At 48.4% G+C, this 22,271-nt stretch overlaps 1 protein-coding gene across 1 annotated transcript in view; it reads left to right on the top strand.

The window, feature by feature from the left end:
* Positions 1-22,271, top strand: part of LOC145537809 (matrix-remodeling-associated protein 5-like) — a 103,780-nt gene that overhangs the window by 43,679 nt on the left and 37,830 nt on the right. The window contains exon 7 of the mRNA XM_081568681.1: positions 10,314-10,377. The gene's annotated coding sequence lies outside the window, so the exon portion shown is untranslated. The remainder of the gene's footprint in view (positions 1-10,313; positions 10,378-22,271) is intronic.

Raw genomic sequence — 22,271 nt, 5'->3', positions numbered from 1 at the left:
GTCCGACTCTTTGCGACCCCGTGGATTGTAGCCCACCGGACTCCTCTGTCCATGGGATTCTCCAGGCAAGAATACTGGGGTGAGTTGCCATTTCCTCTCCAGGGGATCTTCCCCACCCAGGGATCGGACCCGGGTCTCCTGCACTGCAGGCTGCAGCCTGCTTGTCTCCTGGTTCTTTGTCCCAGGCAGTGCCAGCCACGGGCCCCTTCTGCCACATCCCCTATTTGGTTCTGACCTGGGTACCGTCTTTCACCTTTGTGTGCCTGGTTGTCTGTATGTGTGTGTTTTTGAATGTGTGTGTGTGCATGCACGTGTATTTGGGTGCATGTGTGTTTGTATGCATGCATGTGTTTAGGTTTGTGTGTAAGCCTGTGTGTACACGCATTTGTGTGCCTCTGTATACGTGCATGTGCTTCTGCCTGTCTCTGAATGAATGCACGTCTGCACATGTACTGGTGTGTCAGTGTAGGCAGCCGTGTGTCACTGCATAACTTTATCCATATATGTGTTCATGAACATAAGTACGTTTACCTGTCTCTCTGTATCCTTGAAAACAGTGTCGTGTCTTCTGAAGGAGAAATATGGTCTGACATCCCTTATATATGGAATCTAAAACGACATGATGCAAATTAACTTACAAAACAGAAACAGATGCACAGACTTAGAGAATGAACTTATGTTGACATGGGGGAAGGATGGGGGAAGGGATGGTCAGGGGATCTGGGATGGACGTGGACACACTGCTGTCTTTAACATGGAGAACCAGCAAGGACCTGCTGGACAGCACAGGGAACTCTGCTCAATATCGTGTGGTAGCCTGGATCAGAGGGGAGTTTGGGGGAGAATGGATACATGTACAGGTATGGCTGAATCCCTTTGCTGCCCCCTGAACATACCACAGCATTGTTAATCAGTTACACCCCAATGCAAGATAAAAAGTTCAAAAAGCAGTCTCCTTCTCACCTCCATTTTCTCTGCATTCTTTTCCACTCCCCCAATGCCGTTCCAGATAACAAGGAAATGAATCAGCTCATTAAAATGTCCCTGATTTGTGAAGCTCACATCACATCTCACCGGCATTTGTTTTTACATTGACAACAGCGACCTTTGAAAGGACAGCGTGAAAGGTTTATGTTAACATAAATCCTGAGTTACTCCACACCTTCAAACATATTTCCCAGAAGAAAAAAAAAATGTTTACCCAGATTAATGTCTGAGAGATAAATGAAAACTTGTTTCATTGCCTAGAGAGTGTATCTGAAACTTCATGCAATAAACATATCCACAGCAATGCTTGTCATCTATAAATATTATGAGATTGGTATTGACAACGAGTTTCTCTCCAGGGCATTAAGATGGCACTGGATATCTCCATATGCATGCTTTTTAATCTCATCTGAAATGAATGCTATCTCATAAACACACGCAGATACAGAGAATGTTGAAGCCCAAATTCATCGCATCTATGCACCATCGTGCTATATCTCACAGTGACCTCTGAGAAAGATAAGGAACAGATTCTATGCCCTTCTAAATGTTACATTTGCTTAAACTCAGAACCAGGAGATCCATGGTATGAAATGGAATATTTCCTGCTGTATCACTAAAGAAAGGGTGTCACAGTCATCAGAATTGATGCTTTTGAACCGTGGTGCTTGAGAAGACTCTTGAGAGTCCCTTGGACTGCCAGGAGATCCAACCAGTCCCTCCTAAATAGATCAGTCCTGGGTGTTCATTGGAAGGACTGGTGTTGAAGCTGAAACTCCAGTACTTTGGCCACCTCATGCAAAGAGCTGACTCATTGGAAAAGACCCTGATGCCGGGAAAGATTGAAGGCAGGAGGAGAAGGGGGCGACAGAGGATGAGATGGTTGGATGGCATCACCGACTCGATGGGCATGAGTTTGCGTGGACTCAGGGAGTTGGTGATGGACAGGGAGGCCTGGCGTGCTGCAGTCCATGGGGTCGCAAAGAGTCGGACACGACTGAGCGACTAAACTGGACTGAGTCATCAGCTCTTGTGACCACTCTTTGTGACCCCACAGACTGTAGCCCGCCAGCCTCCTCTGTCCATGGGACTCTCCAGGCAAGAATCCTGGAGAAGGTTGCCACTTCCTCCTCCAGTGGATCTTCCGAACCCAGGGACTTAACCCATGTCTTTTGTGTTTCCTACACTGGCAGGCGGATTCTTTACCACTGAGCCTCCCGGAAGCTCCTCGGTAGCTGTGATACAGATCAAGGGAATGATTCCATCGAGCCCAGACCCTTGCCTCTTCCTGTGCACAGAAAAGCACTCAGTTCCCTAACTGGAGATATCTGATCTTCCTTCGGTTAACAATAATCGTTTGATGTTCAGACTACCTGCCCTTTCTTGCAAAACTTGTGTATAATCTGATTCCTCCCCTGGCCTCCTTGGAGCAGTTTTCTCAGGGCCATTTGAGATGCTGCCTCCCAGGCTTAGAGTCCTAAAAGTTCCCGCCAAGTGAATCATAGCTCTCAACTCTTAACGTTGTGAATGTTTCTGAAGTTCGCAATGGGTAGCTCTGTCCCACAGATAACATAGCTTTGTATCAGGGCTTCCCTGCTGTCTCAGTTGGGAAGGAATCTGCCTGCAATGCAGGAGCCTCAGGTTCAGTTCCTGGGTGGGGAAGATCCCCTGGAGAAGGGAATGGCAACCCACTCCAGTATTCTTGCCTGGAGAATCCCATGGACAGAGGAGCCTCGTAGGTTGCAGTCCATGAGGTCGCAAGAGTCCTACATGACTGAGCAACAAAACCACCTCCTGGCAGGGGCGTATTTCGGGGTAATGCAATTCAGATCCACAAGTAAGGAAAAGATACATCATGGTGACCATTATTTCGAGTGTAGGTCCTGGTCAGTTATGGCTACCGTGGATGGCTGTGTTAGAGTTCCCTGTGTCAGCTGCAAACTGACACTTGCCATCCACCTCTACAAAGATTAAATCAAGTGCTGCTGCAGCTGCTGACCTTAAGCACCCCCTGAAAGGAGTTGAGGGTGGACAGCAGAAATAAGGCATTTCTGCTCCTGGAAAAACGGGCAGGAGAGGTCTTCAGATAGTTAGATATTTTTCAGGAGCTGATTTCATGAGCCCAATTCTTGTATCGCCTCACATCTAGAAAAACACTAAAATCATTCATGGTGATGACTCCTTGTGACTAGCAGGAATTTCAGAAGACCCACAGAAACTTCCTACAAAAATTGTTTGATTGCGTGAACTCCCCCTTCGCCAAAATCAGGTATATACCGACCTTCCCCCGCAGAGCAGTCTCAGAGCTATGTGAGGTGCTGTCTCAGCCCTCATTTTGCCCCTAACACCTGATGGCAAAGAACCAACTCATTGGACAAGACCCCGATGCAGGGAACGATTGAAGGCAAGAGGAGAAGAGTGTTGGCAGAGGATGAGGTGCTTGGATGGCATCACCGACTCAATAGACAAGAGTCTGAGCAAACTCTGGGAGGAAGTGAAGGACAGGGAAGCCTGGCGTGTTGCTGTCCGTGGAGTCGCAAAGGGTCGGACACGACTGAGCGACTGAACAACACCGACAGCAAAAAGTGAACTCTCACCTCTTGCGTCCTTTTTAAGTTGACCCGCGTCTCCACGGAAACAGAGTCCCTGAAAGTCACGAGGCGGGAATGCGTCCTTGCCTGGGACGGATGGTGCGGGCAGACAGCTCAGGTATCAGACACTGTAAGCCTGGAGATTTATCATCTTGGAGGTTTGCTCTCCGCTCTGCGCCTCTGGGCAGACAGCTGCGTCCCAGCCCTTCCAGGGGAGGTGACGTAACAGGGTCTGGAAAAGGCAGGCAGAGCGCTGCTAAGTCTAAAGCCTGTGGTGTCTGCAGAAACTTGGGAGGCAATCTTACATCCTTTATCGCTCTTATCTACCGCCTTTGTATCCAAAAACCCTCTCCGGGGGCGTTCACATCGTCCTTGTAAAATCTCCAAATATCACCGGCTAGAGGGGGGAAAAAAACGTATCCTGTCGGAAAATGTTGTTTTTGCCAAAAGCATCCTCTTTTAAGATAACGTGTTGGAGCGACAAAGAGGGTCTCGCTGGCAGTCCAGAGTTAGTCATTTCTCTGGAAAAAGAAAAAACTTGGAAAGATTAAGAACAAAAAACACTCAGAGAAGTTTCCCAAACTGACGCTGGGAGCATTTGTCGTGCTTGGCCGATGGTAAGTGCAGTGAGTCTATTGTTAGAAGGTCGCCCGTCAAGTCCTTTCCTGGGGAGTGGAGGAAGGGGCAACGGTGACCGCTGGTGCATCTGCCAAAATCGGCGGGTCTTGCTGCCTCCTGGGGGACGCTGTTTCTTGGCTTTGAGCTGTAGCACAGCTAAGGAAGGGTGAACAGTGCTGTAACACCTGGATGTCTGGGCAGTTGATCGGACCCAGGGATTCCTGGGGAGAGAGACATCCCACCAGAGCTTACGTTTTCCCCTCGGGGTGCACATTCAGCTCAGTTCAGTTCAGTCGCTCAGTCGTGTCCGACGCCCTGCGACCCCATGGACTGCAGCACACCAGGCCTCCCTGTCCTTCACCAGCTCCCGGAGCTTCCTCAAACTCCTATCCATCGAGTCAGTGATGCCATCCAACCATCTCGTCCTCTGTCGTCCCCTTCTCCTCCTGCCATCAATCTTTCCCAGCATCAGGGTCTTTTCCAGTTCTTCACACATTAGCTTTCAATAAAAAAAGAAGTGTTTTCAGAAACTTAACAGTAATTTCCTGGCTATGACACTAATGCAGGCATGCATTAGTTGCTCAGTTGTGTCCGACTCTTTGTGACCCCTGGACTGTATCCCGCCAGGCTCCTCTGTCCATGGGATTCTCTGGGCAAGAATACTAGAGTGGTAGCCATTCCCTTCTCCAGGGGATCTTCCCGACCCAGGGATCAAACCAGAGTCCCCTGCATTGCAGGCAGACTCTTTACCGTCTGAGCCACCAGGGAAGCCCATGACGCTAAAGCAAAGGCAACAGAAGAAAAATAGATAAATAAATAAATAAAAAGGACTGCACCCAAACTAGAAATTTTTGTGCATCAAAAGACACTCAAGAGGGGGAAAGACAACTCCCAGAATTGGGGCAAAATATTTGCAAACCGTGGATCTAATAAGATATTCCTATCTACAATATGTAAAGAACTTCTCCAAGGGAACAACACCGAAACAAAAACAACCCAATTTTTAAAAACGGGCAAAGGATGCCCAATCGGTGTTTGTGCAAAGGTGTGCGCGTGGCCGATGGATACGTGGAAGTGAAGTCACTCGGTCGTGTCTCACTCTTTGCGACCCCCTGGACTGTAGCCCACCAGGCTCCTCCATCCATGGAATTTTCCAGGCAAGAGTCCTGGAGTGGGGTCGCCATTTCCTCCTCCAGGGGATCTTCCCGACCCAGGGGTGGAACCCGGGTCTCCCGCATTGCAGGCAGACGCTTTACCGTCTGAGCCACCAGGGACGCCCCGAAACACACGATAAGATATTCAGTAGGTGTGGTCGTCAGAGCAATGCAGATAAAAAAGCACGGTGAGGTACCACGTCACACAAACGCAAACAAAAGAGTGGAAAAGCAGAGTTGTCGATGAAGGTGGCGCAGAGGAACCTGTCTTCAGAGTAGAAATAGAGACACCCTAGACGTAGAGACCAGACGTACAGACCCCAGCGGGGAAGGGAGTGGGTGGGATACATGGGAGGTTGTTCTGGACACATACTCGACACTGATACTGTGGGTTAAATAGATGACGGGTGGGAAGTGACCTGCTGAACAGCACGGGGGACTCTCCCCAGGGCTCTGTGGTCACCTCAATGGGGAGGAAATCCGAAATAAGAGGAGACGTATGTATACGTGGAGCCGATTCACTTCGCTGTACAGCAGAAACTCACCCAGCGTGGTAAAGCAACTCCACTCCAATAAAATAATTATTAAAAAAAAAAAAATGAGGAGGGGGCGATCTTAGAGAGTAGCACTGATGTAGACACACCACTGTGTGAAACAGACAGCTAATGGGAAGCTGCTCTCCAGCCCAGGGAGCTCAGCTCGGGGCTCTGTGATGACCCAGAGGAGTGGGTGGGGGGTGGGAGGAAGGCTCAAGAGGGAGGGGATCTGTGTACAGTCATAGCTGATTCGTGTTGTCCAGCTGAAAATAACACAGCCTTGTAATCATCCTCCAATAAAAAAAAGAAATATCGAATATTTATGCATCTATATGGAATCTGAGAGCCAGGTGTGGGCAGGGCTGGACTCTCTGCTGGGCGTGTAGGTGGCCGTCTGCTCCCCGAGTCCTCACGTGGTCATCCCTAGGTGTGTGTCTGCATCCTGACCTCCAAATATAGTCACATCCTTAGGACCTTGGGGGGAGGGTGTCAGGATTTCACCCCAGGAATCTGGCGCAAAACCCCAGTTCAACCCACCCGTCTCCGTGGGGAGCTTGGGTTTGTACAGACCCACTGGAGTCAGCACTTTTTAATTTTCGTCTGCCGTCAAAGAATGCAACCCTCCCCTCTGGTAATCGTTCCGGGGCCCGGGGAAGAATTTTCTCTGGCACTTGCCAAAGGAAGGCAAAACCATACTTGCGTGTTTTCGTCCTCTGCACTTCCTCCCAAGAGTGTGTCCTTGTGTCTGTCGGGGTCCCGGGAAAGAGAGGGTTGGAGGGAAAGGTTGGGGTGAGGGCAGCTCTCACTCACTTGTCCTGGCTCAGGGGTGCGTGTCTTCCTGTGGTTATGGTCCCATTGAGAGAATTCACCTAGCATCTCCCATCCCAGACGTGGAGGGACTTGTCATTTCACACCAGTAGCTCATTCATAAGACAGAAGCTATTTGCAGGGCAGCGATGGAGACGCAGACATAGAGAACAGACTTGTGGACCCAGAGAGGGAAGCAAGATGAACTAGAGCCTTGTGCAAACATGCATATCACGACACGTAAAACAGATGGCCAGGGGGAATTTAGGGCTTCACTGGTGGCTCAGACGATAAAGCATCTGCCTGCAATGCAGGAGACCCAGGTTTGATGCCCTGGTCTTTTTAGCTTACAGAAAGCTAAAATCCTGACTGCCGGAGTGGGTTAGGTTATAAACCACAGTTCCTACTCCCTCCTCTGCCAACACCAATTAGCCTTCTTGTGAAGACAATATAAGAAATGGTCTTCGAGCCAAGAGACAGCAATGTAGGCGTTCTAAATGGGGAGGAAACCTCAAGGTCTGGTTGGTTTTGACAGGGGAATAGTGAATGAGTCCCAAATTGCACAAGACTCCAAAAACTCAGGAAGAAGCTTATCTGAAAGGGAAGAAGCTATGTAGCTGGTATTTTGTGGTTGTCGCTAAGTTGTCTCCGACTCTTTGTGACCCCAGAGACTGGAGCCCACCAGGCTCCTCCGTCCATGGGATTTCTCCAGGCAAGAATACTGGAGTGGGCTGCCATTTCCTTCTCCAGGTACCTGGGCCTTTGACCGTCCTTTTTTCTCATGAAACACGATCCAGGTTTTGCTCTCAAATAAGCCCATGTGTAAGATTTCTGCTTAGCATCATTCACTGGGTGGTTCGTAAGTCTGTACTTGACCGTATAGGAATAGAGATTATTATACATTCTCATTCTACTTTGGGAAAAGGTACAATTATTTTTGCATGCTGTGTGCTGTGATAAGTCGCCTCAGCACACAGGGGTGTGTGCTGATATCTATCATTAGATATCTATTTATCTAATGATAAATAGAATGAGTGAGACATCTTTGACCCTGTAAATTATCAGTATGATGCAATTGTGACTTTGATGAAATAACAGTTCTTTCAGGTTTTACCTATTTAAAATATTGATGCCTTTTAAACAAGTTTTTTTTTTAATGTATTTATTTATGTGGCTGCATCAGGTCTCAGTTGCAGCATGTGGAATCTTTAGTTGTGTCGTGCCAACTCTTAGTTGAGGCATATGGGATCTAGTTCCCAGACCAGGGATTGAACCTGGGCCCCCTGCATTGGGAGGAGCATGAAGTATTAACCACTGGATCATCAAAAAGTGAAAGTGTTAGTTGCTCAGTCGTGTCTGACTCTCTGCGACCCCATGGACTGTAGCCCACCAGGCTCCTCTGTCTGTGGGATTCTCCAGGCAAGAACGCTGGAGTGGGTTGTCATTTCCTCCTCCTCCAGGGGATCTTCCCAACTCAGGGATCAAACCCAGGTCCCCTATCTCCTGCCGCCTGCTTTGGCAGGTGGGTTCTTTAGCACTACCAGTGAAGTGGCTCAGTCGTGTCCGACTCTTTGTGACCCCATGGACTGTACCCTACCAGGCTTCTCCATCCATGGAATTTTCCAGGCAAGAGTACTGGAGTGGGTTGCCATTTCCTTCTCCAGGAGATCTTCCCAACCCAAGGATCAAACCCAGGTCTCCAGCATTGCGGGCAGACACTTTACCATCTGAGCTACCAGGGAGTCTTTAGCACTAGCCCCCAAATAAAGTCTGTCCTGTTTTCACAGGCTAATACTACATAAAACCGTGTTTCTGCCATTCTCAGTAGGAAAACTATAAAATCCTATTGCCTGTGTTATATACTTAGGAAAAAGTGTTACCTGTGTTAAAAGTCTGCTAGACGCCTTGTCTTTTTTATGTGTGTAATTTTGTTTATTTTTTGGCCGTGCTGGGTCTCCCTCGCTGTGTGGGCTTTTCTCTAGCTGTGGCCAGTGGGGGCTACTCTTTAGCTGTGGTGTGCATGCAAGCTTCTCATTGCGGTGACTTCTCTTGTTGCAAACACAGGCTGTAGGGCGTGCGGACTTCAGTAGTTGCAGCCCACGGGCTCAGTGGCTGGGGCTCCCTAGCTCAGTACACGGGCTTGGTTGCCCCGTGACAAGTACAATCTTCCCGGACCAGGGATTGAACATACGTCCTCTGCGTTGGGCGGGCAGATTCTTTGCCACTGAGCCACCAGTGTCTTGCCTTAAAGAAAGAAAACCAACTAAAAATAGGTTCAGCACGGAGTGGGTATACGTATACCTACGGCTGATTCATGTTGTTGTATGGCGGAAACCAACACAAAAACGTAAAACGATTATCCTTCGAGTAAAACAGAATAAATTTAAAAACTAGGGAGACTCTTAGATTTCCCTGGTGGCTCAGATGGTGAAAAATCTGTCTGCAGTGCAGGAGACAGAGGTTCGATCCCAGTGTTGGGAAGATCCCCTAGAGAAGGAAATGGCCACCCACTCCAGTATTCTTGCCTGGAGAATCCCATGGAGAGAGGAGCCTGGTGGGCTACAGTCCCTGGGGTCGAATTGAACACGAATGAAGGACTTTCACTTACTACTTTACTTTTTGTTGGGTTCATTGCTACCTTCATTGGATTTATAACCTCCTGTAATTTTCACTTTAACTTTCCAAGTCTTTCATCGAGCAATGCCATCTCATACCCTTTGGTTTTGTTCAGTCGCTCAGGCGTGTCTGGCTCTTTGCGACCCCACAGACTGCAGCACACCAGGCTTCCCTGCCCTTCACCGTCTCCCAGAGCCTGCTCAAACACCATCCCACCATCTCGACCTCTGTCATCCCCTTCCCTTCCTGTCCTCAATCTTTCCCAGCATCAGGGTCTTTTCCAATGAGTCGACTCTTCGCATCACGTGGCCAAAGGGTTGGAGCTTCAGCTTCAGCATCAGTCCTTCCAAGGAATATTCAGGGCACATTTCCTTTAGAATTGACTGGTTTGATTTCCTCACAGTCCAAGGGACTCTCGTGTATTTTGTTACAGAATGCAGTAAGTTGAGAAACACATCACAGACACAGGCCAGAATAGCAACCATCGAAAGTAAGACAATTTGTATATCCATCTTAGCAAATTCATCTAGACATCACCTCAGAAGAAACGGTAATGAAAGACGGCACGTTTTGCGTCTTACCTCCAGCATCAGAATCCCACCATTTATAAAATCTATGCCTAGGAATGAGGTGTTTTCTCCAAGAAATGACTCTTTTTATTACAGTAACCCATATATACATTTTTCCTGATTCTTACAAATACTTTTGAATAGGAAAAACAATTTCTGTTTATACCTGAAGACATTTTTTTTTTAAATAATGTTTTTAGCAGATATGGACTGCCTAGAATAGCTTATTTATTCACGATATCTGGAAAGGATTTCAATGGAAATTGCAAAATAGGATTTTGTTCTAAACATAATATTTGGTGCATGTGGTATGACAGCTTCTGTCACCGAACATATTTTATTAAAGTTTCAGGGGTAAGTGGAACAGCAGTCTATTTTACCATCCTTTTAACATCTCTGAACACCTCTTCATTTTACTGTTTCATGTTTTTACAGTCACTCTGTGAGACGGATAAGCCAATGACAGCCATGCAAAATGTGAAGCTTGCTTGAGACTAACGTAAGTGGTCTATCTACAAAGGAATTCCATTCCAAGAGCACGTTCCTAAGTCCACTTCGTTTGTAAGTCCAACAAAGTTACCCGGGTACTCAAAGGAATAGGAGATGGAGGGCAATCCGCGATGTCACTCATTCATGATTTTGAGGAAATGCACGTTTGAATCTTTGAAAGTTTGCAACTTGAAGGTTCATATGCAAGGGAGTTACCGTATTTCAAAGTTGAGTGTTGGGCTTGGCATTAGAACATAGCTATCCACTGTCTTCTGGAGAAGACTCCTGAGAGTCCCTTGGACTGCAGGAGATCCACCCAGTCCATCCTAAAGGAGATCAGTGCTGAATGTTCATTGGAAGGACTGATGCTGAAGCTGAAGCTCCAATCCTTTGGCCACCAGATGCGAAAAGCTAACTCATTGGAAAAGACCCTGATGCTGGGAAAGATTGAAGGTGGCAGGAGAAGGGGACGACAGAGGATGAGATGGTTGGATGGCATCACCGACTCGATGGACATGACTTTGAACAAACTCAGGGAGACAGTGAAGGGCAGGGAAGCCTGGCGTGCTGCAGTCCACGGGGTCACAAAGAGTCAGACATGACTTAGCGACTAAACTGCAACACCACTTCCCGAATCAGAACACAAGGGCTGTGTGTATTTGAAGGCAATATGGGGAGAAATGACACCTGTGAAAGCTTTGAATTGAAGGCCCTAAACAGCGACTTATTTTCCCACAGTAAAAAAAAAGAAAAAATACTTTTCAAAAGATAAAAGTTAAAAACAATATGGCAAATCTCTCTTTTTTTAACCTGACAGTGATTATCATTGTAGCTTTATCTAGATATCTTCAGTGCTCTTAAAAAGATTTATTAAAGTCAAAGGAAGCTCTGTTTGCATTCACATGCCCTGAAGGCCAAGTTCCTACCTGTCCCCTACAAGCAGAGCTTAACGCGGGATACTTCCGTAGGTTTTCCATCATTAGCACAGTTTCCTGCTGACACGATGCAGAACTAATTGGTGCCCTATATAGCGGGGCAAAGCTCGTATCCTGTCCGCACGGGACGTGTAAAAACTGGAACCTCTAAGACTCCGTGTCAGTGAGCAATTTGAGCAGAACGCCTGTGGTTCCGTCTTGTTCACCCAGTGCAAAGCAGGCTTGCACATTCCATGAAACACAAAATCGGGTCCTTTGCAGAGACACGGATGGACCTAGCGTCTGTCATTCAGAGTGAGGTCAGCCAGCCAGAGAAAAACAAATACCGTATGTGAATGCATATATGTGTGAGCCAAAAAAATGGGTACTGATGATCTTATTTGCAAAGCAGAAAGAGAGACACAGAGGTACAGGAGAAATGTACAGATGCCAAGGGGGCAAAAGGGGGTGGAATGAATTGGGAGATTCAGACGGACATATATTGGCTCAGTGGTAAAGAGTCCACCTGCCAATGCAGAGACGTGGGTTTGGTCCCTGGGTGAGGAAGAGCCCTTGGAGGAGGGCATGGCAACCCACTCCAGTGTTCTTGCCTGGAGAATCCCATGGACAGGGGAGCCTGGCGGGCTACAGTCCCTAGGGTTGCAAAGATTTGGACACGACTGAGCATGCACACACCCACACACATTTATAGCTACTCCAGGAAGAACTGTTGTCATTATCCCCATTGGAGGAAGATTCTGCCTTGTCGTGGCAGCTGAGTAGACAGCTACACCTTTCATTGGTCCGTCGTGTGGGGTCCACCACGGATTCCATCCGATGGGTTTGCTTGTTTAGAACAAGAGAGAGCAAGATCCATGCTTGAATGTGGATGAGTGAACGTCTGGCTCCCACCAATCTCATGAGGCTCATGCCTCAGTGCCGTGAGTGACAGATCTCTGGACACATGTGTCCGATTTGGGGAATGACCCAGGAACTGGTTTCTACCAGGCTGATTCTGGGCCTCCCTCGTGGGCTCAGCTGGTAAAGAATCCACCTGCAATGTGGGAGACCTGGGTTCAACTCCTGGGTTGGGAAGATCCGCTGGAGAAGGGAAAGGCTACCCACTCCAGTATTCTTGGGCTTCCCTGGTGGCTCTGCTGGTAAAGAATCCACCTGCAATGCGGGAGACCTGGGTTCGATCCCTGGGTTGGGAAGATCCCCTGGAGAAGGGGTAGGCTACCCACTCCAGTATTCTTGGGCTTCCCTGGTGGCTCTGCTGGTAAAGAATCCGCCTGCAATACGGGAGACCTGGGTTCAATCCCTCAGTTGGGAAGATCCTCCTGGAGATGGGGAAGGCTACCCACTCCAGTATCCCGGCCTGGAGGATCCCATGGACTGTACAGTCCATGGCTCATCTCTGCCAACACAAACACACTCTCTGGTCTAACTGAGACTCAGCTACTATGTACTAATAAGAAACATTTACGGAGATGAAACATTTAATAGCACTTCATTAAGATTATACCATCTGAGGCCACTTGGCTTCCAAACACTTAGCTGTTGTCATGACCTCGGGTCTGTTTACCGATGAAGAAGAATTAAACCAGGCTGCTTTTTTCTCTTCCTGGATTAAAAAGGCTCTAGAAGAGAAAGTTTTCCTCTAAGAGTTAGGCTTGTCAAAAGGCATGTGCATTCATTTACCGTGAATGGAATCCAAACTCTGAATCTTCATCTTCCCCATCCTAATTTTTGTGGTTTTTCTTTTTCCAGCTCTTGGCTCGCTTCACCTATTTTCCTTTTTGGTTCCGAAGGCACGTCCAAAAAGCACTCCCAGAAAATAATTTAACGAGTTTTCTCTTCCTAAAGTATTTTCGTAATCTATCATGTCAGTGTCCCTTCTTCTTAAATTTATATATTTCCACAAAGGAAAAAAAAAAATATATGATCTTACTGGCACACGAAGTTACACTAACAGTCATGATCGTAATAAAGTACACCTACCCCAGATGCCAGAGGAATGAAGAAAACAGATTCTTGTGTCTACGGTAACCTTAGAAATGCGTTCAGTTATTTTTTTGGCTTCTCTGGGCCAACTGAAAACGCAAATGGTATTCAGGTTGGGTCGTTAGGATTCTAATGTTTTGTGAAGTTTGTAAAAACTCACGCCTGCTAGCCCTAAGTTGTCTTTGATGTGCGTGCATGCTAAGTGGCTGTAGGCATGTCCAAGTCTTTGCGGCCCTATGGACTATAGCCCACCAGGCTCTTCTGTCCATAGGATTCTCCAGGCAAAAATACTGGAGTGGATTGTCACACTTGCCACCCCTATGTAGTCTTTGATTTCATGAACCCCAAATCATCTTTCCCGTAAGTAAGTAAAGTCACTCAGTCGTGTCCGACTCTTTGCGACCCCATGGACTGCAGCCTACCAGGCTCCTCTGTTCATGGGATTCTCCAAGCAAGAGTACTGGAGTGGGTTGCCATTTCCTTCTCCAGGGGATCTTCCCGAACCAGGGATCGAACCCGGGTGTCCAGCATTGTAGACAGACGCTTTACCGTCTGAGCCACCAGGGAAGTCTTCAACTCTTCCTTTTCCGGGGTCACATCTAGGATGCTGAACACAACCACCGCATCTGAAATCATGGCTCCCGAATCTCCACATTCTAACCCCAACTCTGGGGTCACCATTTCTACAGTCCTCCAGCGTGTCTAGGGCGTCAATACATGGACCAATCCCGTTGTATTTCCATGTCTTGGCTATCATAAATTGTGCTGCTGTGAATAGAGAGTCCCTTGTACTACAAGGAGATCCAACCAGTCCATCCTAAAGGAGATCAGTCCTGAATATTCACTGGAAGGACTGATGCTGAAGCTGAAGCTCCAATACCTTTGCCACCTGATTCAAAGAACCGACTCATTGGAAAAGACCCTGATGCTGGGAAAGATTGAGGGAGGGAGGAGAAAGAGATGACAGAGGATGAGATGGTTGGATGGCATCGCTAGAGAGGTTCTATTTATCCTGGTGGATATTTCTACCAATGTGTGTGTGTGTGTGTGTCTGTGTATCTGATATCTGAGTCTGGGAAATTAATGGGGCGACTTTGGGGTGGTCCAGTATTAAGAATCCATACTTCTAGGCAGGGAGCACAGGTTTGATCCATGGTTGGAGAACTAAAATCCCCGTGTGTGTGTGTATGTGTGTGTGTGTGTGTGCGCGCACTCAGTCCTGTCTGACTGCGACCCCATGGACTGTAGCCCACCAGGCTCCTCTGTCCGTGGGATTCTCCAGGCACGAATACTGGAGCGGGTTGCCATTTCTTCCTCTAGAGGACCTTCCCAGCCCAGGGATCAAAGCCGCATCTCCTGCATTGGCAGGCGGATTCTTTTTTTTTTTTTTACCACTGAACCACCAGGGAAGTCAAGATCCCCTTGGTGTAGCCAAATTTTTTTTTTTAAATAAATGGGCCAAGGACCATAATATTTATAGAAAAGAAGCTTACTGTGGGCGGAATTTTGTCCCCTGCACAGTCCTTACCTTGAAGCTCTGACCCTCAGGACCTGAGAGTGAGACTGTATTAGGAGAGGAGAATCTTTGAAGAGGGGAGGAGGGTGAAATGAGGTCACTGGGGTGAGCCCTGATCCCATAGGACTGGGGTCCTTATAAGAATACATAAAGCCTCTGCCCCACAACAAGAGAAACCACAGCAATGACAAGCCTGCCCACCCCAACTGGAGAGTAGTAGCCCCCGCTCACCGCGGCTAGAGAGAAGCCCGCGGCAGTGAAGACTTAACACAGTAAAAAAAAAAAAAAAAAAAAAAATCTTGCGTGGAAAGAGACTGGAAATTATCTCTTTAAGGAACAAAAGTTTCCCCAGAAAAATAATTGCGGTTTGTTGCCAAGGTAAATACAGTTCTTAAAACCTTGAGACGGATAACATTGGCAAACACTCCTTTTTTGCCCTGAATGCATTCATTCATTGATTTGCATTGATTGAACTCACATATTCACTAATGTATGGGCACCACCTGCCAAACTTGTTCTTTACACCAAAGGGACTGTCGAGAAAAATTCACAATCACAACACTGGGAAACAAAGCTTGTCCCACCTTCAGAGGACGCCCTGTGTTAGCGGATGACTGATTTTAATGGTTGGTTGTGTCAGAGAAAGAGAAAATCCCTCTGTGACAAAGATGAAGCCACCTGGCTCTCTCCCATCTTGCAGAGGATTAGAATAGATACTTTTGCAGGAGTAGGCTTGCAACTTTCATGTTACTGTTGCACCGAAAACAGAAATGAATGAATAGGTCTTTTTGCACACATCAGCCAAACACGCCTGTAAGTGTTAAACAATTTTAGTTATTTTTTTTTTTAGCTATTCCCAGGTGTCTCAGTGGTAAAGAATCTGCCTGCCAGTGCAGGAGACCTGGGTTTGATTCCCAGGGTCAGGAACGTCCCCTGGAGAAGGGCATGGCAACCCACTCCAGTATTCTTGCCTGGAGAATCCCATGGACAGAGGAACCTGGAGGGTTACAGTCCATGGGGTCACAAAGAGTTGGACACGACTGAGGGACTGAGCGTGCACACACACACACACACACACGCACACGCAATATTTCATTGTATATGTGTACCACAACTTCTTTATGCATTCATCTGTTAGATCCAAACCAAACACAAACACACATTTAATGTTGATGGAATTCCATATGCAAATATGCATATACATTCCACTGCCTTTTTTCATCTGTTACGTCTTCCCGGAATCGCTAACATACCGCCATGGAAGCAATTGAGAAAATGGAACAATAGGAACCCGTCTTTTCAAGATGCAACCAGAAAGCTGTTGTGGATCAAAGTTGTTTTCCTTTCCAAAGAATCTGAAAAGGAATAAAAGACAATACAAATGAACTTATTTACGAAAGAGAAACATGCACAGACACAGAGAACAAATTTCTGGCTACCAAAGGCAAAGGAAGGGAAAAAGTCTTAGTTGCTCAGTCATATCCGACTCTTTGCCACCCCATGGACTGTAGCCCACCAGGCTCCTCTGTCCATGGGATTCTCCAGGCAAGAATACTGCAGTGGGATCTGGATCTTTCTGATGCAGGGAATCAAACCCAAAGTTTGCATTGCAGGCAAATTCTTTACCATCTGAGCCACCAGGGAAGCCCCAAAAGGAAGGGAGAAAGGGATAAATTAGAAGTTTAATTAGAAGATACACACTACTGTATATAAGATAGGTAAACAACGTGGTCCTACTATATAGCACAGGGAACTATATATAGTATCTTATAATAACCTATACGGAAAAGAATATGTGTGTGTGTGACTTGCTCAGTCATGTCCAACTCTTTGCGACCCCCGTGGACTGTAGCCCACCAGGCTCCTCTGTCCATGAGACTCATCAGCTATCTAGGCAAGAATACTGGAGTGGGTAACCATTCCGTTCTCCAGGGGATCTTCCCAGACCCAGGGATCAAACCCACGTCTCCCGCATTGCAGACAGATACATATATCCTTAACTGAACCACTTTGGTGTACGCCTGAAACTAACGCACCACTGTAAATCAACTATTCTTCAATTTAAAAATCTACAGAAAGGCATTGTTCCATTTGAGCCGAGAAAGAATGTTCACCATTCATTAACTACCTCACCCCCTACTTGGCATCTTGAACCTGACTCCTGGCAGCTCGAGAAGACAGATCCCAACACGCTTCTCAGCCCCCAAGGCAGAAACAGAATCGGGCAGTTATTAGCATTCATAGCGTTTGGGACAAGCACAGCGTCGATCCTTTATGCTCCGGATGCCAATGTTTAGATGCAAAACAAACAAAAAGGCATTAAATACTGTGCGTTTCCGTGGGTGGAATAAGGAAGCCCTTCAGATGCAGTCGTGAACTGTGGAGTCTGAGCTTCCCGAGTACGTTCTCTGCTCTTGAGAATCATTGCCAGGGGCCACAAGAGCAGCTCCCGAGGGACACAGTTTCCTGTTTAACTTTCTCGTCCAAGACAGGCAGTTCCTGGTAGCTAACTCCTTAAACAGCTCCACGGCGCAGTCCTTGTATCCATCAGATTCTTGTTGTTTTTGTTACGTGCCTGCTCGATGCCAGATCCAAAGCTGGGTGGTTGGGCGGGTTACGAAGTGAGCACGACTAGACTCATTAGAACATCAGATGCGTCGACTGTGGTAGGTGCCGTGAGGCAAATAAACAGGTTGCTGGGGGAGAATGTGCTAGCAGAGAGAGTGGGCTGGTCCGGCCAGTAGGAGATGGGTCTCCCACAGAAGATGCGATACGTGCAAAGATCTCCAGCAGACGGAGGTGAAAGGGAAGGAGAGGCAGGGTGACTGGACGGCAGGCCAAAAGGGGAGGTGGTGAAAAAGTGAGACCAGGGTGGACCACAATTTAGGATCTTATGCATCGAGCCAATGATATCATCCGTTGTGAGCCAATGCTGTCATCCATTGTAAGAGCCGTGGCAAGCTCTGGAAAGTCTAAGGAGAGAGAGCTTCCTCATGTAGAAGGGAATTTTGGCCAAGTGACTGCCTCCAAAAATCAAGTGCGGACAGTGACTGCAAGCCATGAAGTTAAAAGATGCTTGCTGCTTGGAAGGAAAGCTATGACAAAGCTAGACAGCGTGTTAAAAATCAAGAGACATCATTTTGTCGACAAAGGTCCATCTGGTCAAAGCTATGGTTTCTCCAGCAGTCATGTATGGCTGTGACAGTTGGAACATAAAGAAGGCTGAGCACAGAGGAACAGATGCTTTCAAACTGTGGTGTTGGAGAAGACTCTTGAGAGTCCCTTGGACAGCAAGGAGATCTTCAGGGTTGATTTCCTTGAGGATGGACTGGTTTGATCTCCTTGCAGTCCAAGGGACTCTCAAGAGTCTTTTCTCCAATGTCGCAGATCAGAAGCATCAATTAGTCGGTGCTCAACCTTCTTTACAGGGAAGGTCCTTGCTGCCCCCCAGAATCTGTTCATGGGAAGCAGTTGTTTACCCAGATGAATGTGCTGGTGTCGGCAACTCTCGGCTAAGCAGCTGAGCTGCAAACGCGGTTTCCACCCTGAGCCTGCTGACCATGCTCTGGAGAACCTCTCGGCCAGACGCTCCAGGCTGTCCATCCGCGCATGTGGCCGGCATGTGGACAGCAGCCAGCCATCCCGGGGAGGAAAAGGGACAGACGACATGGTCCAGGGAGGGGAGGACAAGAAGTCAGCATCTGTACCCGCCTCCCCCCCACCTCCGCCAGGGAAGTCCCAGGAAGGAGGTGAGAGAGAGTTCGTCTTTCCTAAAAAACTCAACCAGGGATGCGAGTCGTGAGGTGTGGTCTCCTGGAGGCCACAGGCAATGTCGCAGGCGAGAATCTGGGGGCCGCCGGCGGGACCGACTTCCCTGGAGCAGAGACTCACCTCCCACGCAGTGGGCAAAAGCATGCAAGGGAAGAGATCAGAGCCCTGGGGCGGCGGGTGGGCTGAGGAAAGGCGAGAATTCCGGGAGCAGGAACAGAAGCGCTGTGGTCAGTGTCTCCTGGGGTCCCCCCTGCCTTCCCGGGGCGACCCCCTCGCATCTCCTCTGCTTCGCAGCACCGTCGCTCCTGGTCTGCCCTTTCTCTCCTTCCTGTCTCCCTCCTCAGTAGCTACTCCCGTCCTATTTTTTTTGCTCATCCTCCTCCGGTCTCCTAGGAGTCGGACACGACTGAGCGACTTCACTTGAGCTTTCCCTTTCATGCACTGGAGAAGGAAATGGCAGCCCGCCCCAGTGTTCTTGCCTGGAGAATCCCAGGGACGGGGGAGCCTGGTGGGCTGCCGTCTATGGGGTCGCACAGAGTCGGACACGACTGAAGCGACTTAGCCGCCTCCCGTCTCCAGTCTCAGAAAAGAGCTCTGCATCCAGCCAACCGACAGCTTCCTGTGTTTCATCCCTTTGTCTCTTCGGGGTACATTTTCTTTAAATACAAAACTGTAAGGACTTCCCTGGTGGCTCAGCGGTGAAGAAGCTGCCTGCCACGCAAAAGATGTCATAACAAACTACAAGATCACTGAGGTCAAGCCGTGAGTGGGTTTCCGATTTTGTCAGATACACCCCACACCGATAGAGGGTGAAGAGTACCATAGAAGCGCAGACCCCATAAAGAAGGCTAAACACTGAAGAATTGATGTTTTAGAATTTGTGCTGCTGGAGAAGACTCTTGAGAGTCCCTTGGACTGCAAGGAGATCCAACCAGTCCATCCTAAAGGAACTCAGTCCTGAATATCCATTGGAAGCAGTGATGCTGAAGCTGAAACTCCAATCCTTGGGCCACCTCATGCGAAGAGTTGACTCATTGGAAAAGACCCTGATGCTGGGAAGGATTGGGGGCAGGAGGAGAAAGGGGACGACAGAGGATGAGATGGTTGGATGGCATCACCGACTCGATGGACGTGGGTTTGGGTAAACTCCGGGAGTTGGTGATGGACAGGGAGGCCTGACGTGCTGCGGTTCACGGGGTTGCAGAGAGTCAGACACGACTGAGCAACTGAACAACGTCACCCAGAGCAGGCAGACAAGACCAACCCTGCCCGAAAAAAAAAATCCCTCCAAGATCAAGCAGACAGATGAAACTCCCCTGCCAGGGAAGTCTGTTCCCGGCTTCCAAAGAAGCCACCCGTAAGCTGTTTCCCTGCGTCTGCTGGAGGTGAGCTAGCACAGGCAGCCTCTTGAGCCTGACGTTTGCAGCTGGCCTCGCCACAAAGATCCTGTGCTGGGTTCTCATCAGAGCACTGTCTCCGCGTCTAGACTGTGCGTTTGGCCGCCCTCACGCAGATAGCGGGGGCTGGCCCCGTCGACGCTGGGACTGTGACCACAGAGTCAGCTCTGTGGCACAAGAGCGATGACGTCCCTGCCACCATGTCACCGTATTTTTCTTTGTTTAAACTGAAGTCTAATTGCTTTACGATGTCGTGTTGCTCCAAGTCAATCAGCCACATGTAGACACGGATCCCCTCCCTCTTAATGCCTCCCTCCCACCCGAGTTCCCCTTTTGCCTCCCCGGCCCCAAACACATACACAGGATATAGTTCACTCAGAAACCTCCCACACATGATTTACCTAAAGCTGCTTGCTTGAGGTCATTTTTGGCAAAAGCCTCGGATTCTAATAAATCATTATTTTCTGCTTTTCCTATTGCTGGTCTTTTTTTTTTTTTTTTTGGCCTGTGTTATTCTGTAATTCTCCAGGGATGTTTCCAACATCCCCACGGCGGCCCCTCCTCTGTGTTCACACATATCTTTTAGGTTATCCCACCGTCTTCTCGGTAGGCAGCATGTCTGGAATGCTGAGAAGCGGAATAAAGAGCTAATTGTTGGATGCGTGAGGCATCAAGACGGCGATGAACCGACTTCTGAAAGTGTTACAAAAGTCATCACAGCGGTAGCTTCTGGAAGTCCTCTCCGTGTGTGATCGGTCCTGGACTGATGGCTTCACGGAACGTTATTTTTTTTGTGAGTTGGGGCTCTGAAGATTATCCAAGTGGGACCTGCAGCGTGAACTCAGGATTTGGCTTCCGTCTCTTGAGTTCTTAAGCCCCTCGCCTACACAAGAAAGCCTTTCAGAGCTCAGCGTATATCATTCTAAGTGGCCTTCTTTTTCTTCTGTTTTTGCATCAGGAACTTGGAGTTCTTTCAACACATAAATAAATGTGGATTTTTTTGTGTGTGTGTGAAACAAACTTTTTGCTAGAAATCTTCTTCTATTTTCTGCCTTTGCTTTTTTTTTCTATTTCATCTCCCTCCAAGGAGAAGACTGTAACTCAAGGTGGCGGGGGGGGAGGGGGGGGAGAAAAAGACCAAAATGATGATCCAAGTAAGAATAGTTTATGATGGGGCGGGGGGACGTATGGACAATTACTGCATTTTTGTTCCGCCATGAACCTGGTGGCTCAGATGGTTAGTAAGAGAATCTGCCTGCAAAGCAGGAGACCTGGGTTCGATCCCTGTATCGGGAAGATCCCCTGGCGGAGGGTATGGCAATGCACTCCAGTATTCTTGTCTGGAGAATCCCCGTGGACAGAGGAGCCTCGCAGGCCGCAGTCTAGGGTCAGAAAAGGGTCGGACATGACTGAGCGACCCTCACACCAGGAGCGGGACCGTAGCAGAAACCCATTCCTAACCACCCCCTCCAGTTTGAAACTGGAAGTATCCTTCGTTGCTGCTTTCTCCGAAGGGCCAAAGGATATTTCTCTCTTTTTAAACATATTTTTAAAGTCTTTTTTTTTTGGAGAAAGGCATGCCCCGAAGCATGTGGGATGCTGGTTTCCTGACTGGGGATCGAAGCATGTGCCTCTGCACTGGAGGTGCCAGAGTCTTAGCTGGCAGACTGCCAGGGAGCTTAACCAAAGGATGTCTCTCCCTATGTAGTTTCTCAACAAGGCAACCTGTGCAAACCTGTTTCTTAACGTCCTGCTGCAGCGCTCGCAGCCGTGAAAAAGAAGTCACTTCTTTCTAGAAGGACAGAGTTTTCGGACGGGCCCTGCCGTTTTCGCCCTGCGCCATTTAGCTGCAGAGAGATAAGGCGGCTTCAGTTCTATATGGCCTGCTCTTCCGCCCTGGCTTTTCTCTGCTTGCGGTGTGTGGACTTCTCACGGCGTGGGCTTCTCACGTTGTGGAGCACAGGCTCTTAGGGCGTGAGGCCTTCTGTAGTTGTGGCTCCCGGGATTGGGCTTTGTTGCCCTGTGGCACATGGGAATCTTCCCAGACCAGGGATCGAACCCGTGTCTCTTGCATTGGCAGGCGGATTCTTGACTACTGAGCCACCAGGGATGCTCCAGTCTGGGTTTTGCGACCCTGAGCTACATGGTGATGTGGCCTGGGGAGCCGAACAATAAATCCAGGGCTAGGTTCTCAATGCAGGGGATTTCGTTTCAATGGATCTGCCACTCAAAAACTGCAGTCCGTGGACCCAGAGCACCGGTATCACCTGGGCGGGAGGGGCTGGAAATGCAGAATTTGGGG

This window comes from Giraffa tippelskirchi, chromosome Y (assembly GCF_054371585.1).
Source record: "Giraffa tippelskirchi isolate mGirTip1 chromosome Y, T2T-mGirTip1v1.2.pri, whole genome shotgun sequence".
NCBI classification, from domain to species: Eukaryota; Metazoa; Chordata; class Mammalia; order Artiodactyla; family Giraffidae; genus Giraffa; species Giraffa tippelskirchi.
This window is presented reverse-complemented; position numbering and strand designations above follow the sequence as displayed.